Source organism: Pteropus vampyrus, unplaced genomic scaffold (genome assembly GCF_000151845.1).
Source record: "Pteropus vampyrus isolate Shadow unplaced genomic scaffold, Pvam_2.0 Scaffold122, whole genome shotgun sequence".
In the NCBI taxonomy this organism is placed as follows: domain Eukaryota; kingdom Metazoa; phylum Chordata; class Mammalia; order Chiroptera; family Pteropodidae; genus Pteropus; species Pteropus vampyrus.
Genome location: NW_011888903.1, coordinates 5,129,414 through 5,137,056, shown reverse-complemented (window position 1 = coordinate 5,137,056; position 7,643 = coordinate 5,129,414). Strand labels below are relative to the sequence as shown.

The 7,643-nt window shown below is 39.5% G+C and overlaps 1 protein-coding gene across 1 annotated transcript in view; it reads right to left on the bottom strand.

Moving 5' to 3' along the window:
- The window catches only part of ZBTB14 (zinc finger and BTB domain containing 14), a 7,278-nt gene extending 6,858 nt beyond the window's left edge, over window positions 1-420 (bottom strand). Inside the window, exon 1 of the mRNA XM_011366173.2 lies at window positions 35-420. The gene's annotated coding sequence lies outside the window, so the exon portion shown is untranslated. The remainder of the gene's footprint in view (window positions 1-34) is intronic.
- Window positions 421-7,643: the final 7,223 nt, after the last annotated feature.

Genomic DNA, 7,643 nt, shown 5'->3' with positions numbered 1-7,643 from the left:
CCGGGCCCTTTCAGCACCCCCGGCCCGCGCTTACCTGCAGCCTGGCACAGCCACAGACACTCGCCGTGGGCTCCCCACGCTCGCTGCACGGAGGCCGGGGACGGGATGGACGCGGGGCGCGGGGGCACGGTGGGTGGCAGTGTGTTTTGGATTTTTTTTTTTTTTTGGAGTTTGGGGAGGGGGCGGGGTGGGGGGAATCGTGCACGTCCCTGATGGTAGCAGCCCTCCTCCTGCACGAGCACAGAATGTCTAGCCGGCCGTGAACACCCCCACCGGCACCCCCCCCTTCCCGTGCATGCGCGGTGCGGGCTGGGGGGAAGGCGCGCCGCCGGCTTGCGCAGGCACGGAACCCGACCGGGCCTTTAAATTGCGAGCAGAGAAAGGGTTAATCCGGGCCCTTGCGACGCTTTCGTTGGAGTCTACGGGGCCGCCCCCGGAGGGCCCTGGCCTGCGCACGCGCGCGCACGCGCGCGGCTTGGAGCGCGCGGAGCCCGCGCGCGGGAGAAGGGGTGGGCGGTGCGGGGGCGGGGCTTCTGGAAGCAGATGAGCGTATGCACGAGCGCCGCTCGCGGGCACCCGCCCGGCCTGGAGCTCCCGCTTCCCGCTCCGGCTGCTGATCTCCCGCCCGCGCCGCAGACGCGGGAGCCCCGCGTTCTCGTGCGTGTGCATGTGCGTGGGGCAGCGCCGCCCTCGGGCGCGCGCAGACCGAGCGCTGAGGATGCGGGGGTCGCCTTTGGCTCCCGGGCGAGTGGGCACGTTCGCTTTCTGAGTACTCCAGCCAACTCCGAGGCGCTCGCGAGCGTTGGGTCTTGGCTGGTGTCGCTGCCGCATTATGTATATGGGAGAATGGAAGGCAGTCAGTAAACGTTTGCAGAACAAATGAAAAGTGTGACACCTTTCATTTGGAGTGTAAGGGGAGACCCCAGTCATACAGCAGAAAAGGATCACTCCTAAAGCTCTGAGACCAGCCAGAGTCGACGCCCACGCTCCGACATTCACTTGGTCACTCCCAAAGAGAAGTCACGCGGGCTGGAGGCCCTAGAGCATCTCTAGCAGTAGTGATCCTGGACTCGATTTCATTTGCAGCTCCTTCGGAGGGCTCTGATAACGCAGCACTGTTCTAACATCCCAGTTCCGCAAAAGTAATGGCCCCATTGCTGTTGAAATCATGTCGCGTTCCCTCTGACGCGGTGGCTGGGCCTGTCCCCTGCGTTTGGACCCGGCAAATCCCTCTTGCTCCCGCGTTTTCTGCTCTCCTAAATAACAGGAGGCTGCACAACACTACCGCATCTCCTTAGAATCGCTTATACTGCTTTAGCACACCCACTTAAACAGCTTTTCGGGAAAAATACGCGTAATTTAATATCTCAAAAATTAGCACAGGACCTTTCCTGGGCTTGCGTGGTGATTACTTGGGATAATGCTTGTAACAGGTACATAGTAAACATTTAAGAAATATTAACGATTGGCTCTATTAAATTCTAAAGAAATTCTATATGGCCTCAGCTGATTTTGTAATATTAACTGACATTAAGTGTCAATGTTTTACTTTTATACACATCTTTTTTGATGTTCGCAAAAACAGAGGTTAGTTTTATTGAATGAAGCAGGATACAATAGACCAGTTCTAGAGTCAGACATACCCAGTTCAGTTATTGGGTACATTGTTTAACTTCCCTAAACTTCCACTTCTTACTCTCTGAGATAAAGATAAGGAAAACACCTAATAGGGCAGTTGTGAAGACTAAATGAAATAATACTCACTTGAGTGCTTAGTCCAAATATTAGCTTGGCGATGGTAAATGACCTGCCCACTCTCCATAGATAGGCAGGGGCAGGACCAGAACGAACAAAATTTATGCTCATACTTGATACCTTTGTGATCGTGTTCCCTCTGATATCATGGCTGGGCCTGTTTATTCTTTTTTTTGGGGGGGGGTGCTTGTTTATTCTTGTTTAATAGTTTTTAAGATTAACTTCATGTTTATGTTTTGCCTTTATAGGGAGATAATAATAGTGCTATATCATAGAATTATGTTATATTAATGACAGTAATAAAACTGTCATTGCATTTAGCATTGTATGGACATGTCTAGCTCTTATGATTCATTGTCTGCTGCTTTATCCCTTTCTTCATACCACATAATTGCATGGATTTACACCCTTTCTGCATATATTTCCTGCCTATTATTGAAAAAAAAACAGCCTTATTGCATATGAATGGCTAGGTAGTCTTCCATGAATTAAAGTAATTCAAAGAGTTCTCAAGCACTAGAATGCATTTCTCAAGTGACAGATTCCTGACATCTTGGTTTTGCATCAATTAAAACTTCTTTCTTCTCTAATACATTTTATGCACACTTGGGCTCTTCCTGGCTGTGCTTTGCTTCATAGGGATCATGGAGATGAGCCTAAATTAAAAGAGCAATTCCAAGCAAGGGAAGGAAGAGGGAGGGGTGAAAAACCACAAAGAAAGGACCTGACCCAGATCTAGTACCTTGCTTGGTCACCAACCTTAACCCAGCACTGTGTAGCACCCTTTAGTCCCTCAATAAGTATTGGCTGACAGATAAGTGACAATCTAGAACTCAATACCAAAGGAAATTATAAGGGTGCATTTTTTAAATCTGTATAATGGGAATAAAAATGGTACCTACCTCATAGGGTTAATTAATTAACTCAATACATAGTTATGAATATCCATGTTGTGCCAGGCATAGTAGGCACCGTGGACAAAACATATGAATATTCTCACCTGGGAAGCAGACAAAAAACATAAATAATTTGACTATATATTTGGTCACCTAGTGATAAGTGCTATGGAAAAAGATACAGTAGAGGAAGGAAGTATGAAGACTGGAAATACAAGTGAGCAATTTGAAATAAAGTCGTCAGGAAAGACACACTGAGAAGGTAGTATTTAGGCAGAGACCTGAAGGAAGTGGAGGCCAGTTCAGTGAACATCATGATAAGAGCCCTTTAGAGAGAAAAGAACAGCAAGAACAAAGGTCTTGAGGCAGGAGCATCTTTTCCATGTTGAAGAAACAGCAGAGACAGAAGTAGAAAGGAGTATGGAGAAGACACATTGCCACTGCCACTTCATCAATTTAAATGGGACTGATGACAATGTAACAGTTTTTGTTTCAGGTTTCTCCTAGGATACTATGTTTAAGTTTGCTGAACATGAAATACACTCTAACAATGATTTTATATATTTCTGGTTTAAGAGAATTGTAGAACTAAAATCTTCAAAAAATAAGGGAAAGTGACAGTGCTGGAGAGGGGCAGGGTGGAACATGATTTGTACAGTCAGGTGACCTGAGAGTCACAGCTAGGGGTTTTTATAGAGAAGGGAGGGCAAAGGTTTCAAAAGGGAAGGAGGATGGACACTTGCTCCACTCTGGGCGGAGTACAAGCAGTCATGCTGGAGAGGGCTTCAGGGAGCAGTGTTCTCCAGTGAGGGCAACAATTCCTGTAGATGCCAGAGAGCAGTACTTGTTAACCTAGGCTGTACATAGTAATCACCTGGGGCGGGGCGTGGGGGTTGAAGGGTGGGTGGTGTTAGAGATACTGGTCCTGGAGTTATAACAGCAGTTATAACAGCACCCCAGGTGATTATAAGGTACAGCCATGGCTGAAAAACACTGCCTTATAACTAAAAGGTGAGGGATATTTGAGGTGTTGAGAGATTTACATAAGATGATACTTTAAGATATTAACACAATTCCCGATATATAGTCAGCTGTTGACTTCCTTCCTCATGCTCCAATGCTTAAATTTTGGCCTAAGAAGGTGACATTTGTTCCGCATGATGACATAAACATTAATTCTTTTGCAATTAATTCTCAGCAGAATTTTTTTTTATTTTAATTTTTCAATTAGATTTGACATTCAATATCATTTTGTATTAGTTTCAGGTATATAACATAGTGATCAGACATTTTTATAATTTACGAAGTGATCCTCCGATTAGTACCCACATGGCACTATACATAGTCATTACAATATTACTTACTGTATTCCCTATGCTGTACTTCACATCCCCATGACTTTTTTTGTAACTACCAATTTGTACTTCTTAGTCCCTTCACCTTTTTCACTCAGTTCTCAACCCCCTTTTTCATCTGGTAATTACCAGTTTGTTCTCTGTATCTATGAGTCTGTTTTCATTTTCTTTATTTATTTTGTTCTTTAGATTCCACATATAAGTGAAATCATGGTATTTGTCTTTCTCTGTATGACTTATTTCACTTAGCATAGTACCCTCTAGGTCCATCCATGTCATTGCAAATGGTTAAGATTTCATTTTTTTATGGCTGACTGATATTCAATTGTGTATATGTACCAATTCTTTATCCAATCGTCTATTGATGGGCACTTAGGTTGTTTCCATATCTGACTATTTTAAATAATGCTGCAGTGAATGTAGGGTTGCATACATCTTTTCAAATTAGGTTTTTGGTTTTCTTCAGGTAAATATCTAGAAATGGAATTGCTGGGTCATAAGGTAGTTCTATTTTTAATCTTAGGAACCTCAAACTGTTTTCTATAGTAGCCATGCCAATTTGCAAGCCCACTGACAGTGTATCTGGGTTTCAAAATAATTCTTTATTCCATCCAAGATGATACTTTTATAGCGGTCCTCCAAGATCAGGTGAAAGTTCTATCGAGAAATTAGCCATTTCTTATCTTCTTTCATGCTTTAAAAATAAGACTATAGATGAGGGCAAAGTGATAAGTAAAGGTTCAAGCAGGTTTGTCTGCATAACTAGGCAGCAAGTTGGATCCAAATTCCAGTTTTTTGGGGGGATGAATAGGCTACACATGAATTTAAGCCAATTAATTTATTAGCTGCCACTATATTCAAACTGTAAGATTATAAAATAACAGATGACCCTAAATATTGTGTGATTATCTTTATGATTAAAGAACAAGCTAATATATTTTCCTATACTTCTTTTATCTGTTATTGGTAGAAGTTATGGTCTCAATCTCCAGTTTAAAAAGAAATAATTTAACAAGAGTTCTAAGCAATTCATAAAGACATGTAGATACTTTCATAGCCTATTTTTAGACCACTTAAGTAACTGGAAAAAGAAATGATCAGACAGATTATATCAGCTGCTTTTCATTATATGTCTTCAATATCAGAGCGAAATCATTTATCTTTCTAAACAGATCTTTTTGGAAAAGTCTATATAGGCATACCTTGTTTTATTGTGCTTCACGTATGTTGTTGCATTTTTTTTTTTTTACAAATTAAAAGCAAGACTCTCTACCCTATGACTCACTTTATTGCCATACCTGTGGTCTAGAATCAAACCTGCAATATCTCTGAGGTATGCCTATACTATATTTTATTTGAAAAAATTATTTATTAAATTTCATTCTACTGTTTGCAAAGTAGCATTTAAAAATAATTTAAATGAATACTCAAGGGAAAATGTGTAAGTAAAAAATAAATTCTTTAAAAAATAGAGCAGTTAGGTATGCTTATATTTTCCATCCAAGGGAGCTATACATTTCAAATTTCCAATCCAAGGAAGGTATGTATTGACTAATATGTTAGTTTGACCTCTAAAAGGTTCATATATTGTAAGCCAGCACTAGAGGAGTGTTCCACAAAAAAAAAAAAAAAAAAAAGGGTAAATATTTACATTAGACATTTATATTTTTTAACAAACTTTATTTTGGAATAACTTTAGATTTATGGGAAAAGCTGAAAATAGTACACATTGCTCTTATATACCCCTCCATTTAGTTTTCCCATTGTTAACTTTTTCATTACTGTGGAACATTTATCCAAACTAAAAAACTGACAATGGTGCATTATCATTATCTAAACTCTAGACTTTTCTGGATTTCATCAGTTTTTCCATTAATGTCCTCTTTCTGCTCCAAGATCCAATCCAGAGTTGCACATTGCATTTAGTTGTTGTGTCTCCCAGTCTCTTCTGGTCTGTGACATCTCCTCAGTTTTCCCTTGGTTGTTCATGATTTTGACAATCTTGAGGAATACTAACCAGGTATCTTGTAGAATGTTTCCACAATCTTGGTTTTGTCTAATGTTCTTCTCATGATTACAATAGGACTATGGGATTTGGGAAAGACTACCACAGAGGTGAAATGCCCTTCTCATCACATTATCTATTTTAAATCACTAAATTTGGACTAGATAAGCTCTAAATTTTTTTTCAGTTCTAAAATGCTATGATCATGTATTTTATGGAGCCTGCTATTTTTTAAAGCATATATATATATATATATATATATATATATATATATATATATATATATCTCCCCATTTACAAGTAATGAAACTGGAGCACATCAAAATTAAGCAATTTCTTCAATGTCATACACCTAGCAAATGGCAGGCCAAGTATTTGAACCCAGATTGTCTTACTCTAGCATCTCTTAACCACTATACCAACTGACCTAACTCCAATGCTCATTTCCTTGCATCTTAGTTTCATTTTTCTCTCTCACGAATAGTACACTTTAAACTGTTCTTATTGTATCAAGAATTCATGAATTCTTGTTACTAGGTATAATTAACATGAAACAGAGAAATGATACTGCTCTCTTGGGACAGTTAGGGCAGTTGCTGAATTTCCCCTTACATTGGTCCCTTCCACTTTTCTCTTCACAGAGCATTGCAAAGAGACTCCTGCTTCAATCCAGTCTTTCACTCCACCAATACGTATGAAGCACCTACAATGTATACAGGATTACGGATATAGTTATAAGCAAGACAAACACAATCCTGCTCTCAAGGAGATTATAATTTAGTCATGGTGGGAGGTGGGGAATTTAGGACAGTAGAGGTAAATTTTTCTCACAATACCATAGCAAAGGGTTCAGTTGTTGAAGAAGAAAGATGTATATTATGGCTATGAATAAAGTCATCCTCAAAGGAGTAATAAGTACAGAATTAAATATTAGGTAGGGTCCTAGTAATATTTTATAAGAGACAGTCATTACGACTTTGAGAGTAACAAGTACAGTAATAATGGCTAATACAAGTCACAATGGTTTATAATATTCATTTCATGTCCACTTTAAAAATCTGTTTAAGTCGGTGAGTGAGAAAAAATCTGTTTATCAAAGTTTGTTTCATATTTTTTAAAGAGAAAAGACTTTAGCATATCTGTATTTGATGGAAAGCAAATTGCAAAATGCTTGAAATTAATAAGATACATTATTTTTTGGCCCCAAACAATTCTCTAACACCCAAAGACAAAACTTTTCAAATATACGTTGGTAATTCCTGGAAGTTGTAAATATTTTAGTGCCTGAGATTTAAGCCAGAAGTAACTCTTCTATTTTTATCTATTGTCAAGAGAAAGATTATGATATCATCTTTAATAACATAACGTCCATGAAATGGAATGTATCTGATAACTTATCTTTAAAAATCTTCACATGGAATGCTGATTTTATTTTGAATTTCAAATCCAGCTAATAAGCATGCATTCATCCTGTTCAGATTTCATTATTTATGATTCTGGTATAACTTTAAGAGTAGGCAGTCAGACAGTAAATGGAAACAATTATTTGTTCTCTTAGTCAGCATTTTTATTTATTTGTGCTAACTCATAAATTTCTTGATATGGTCACATCAAGCCAACTCTTCCTTAATT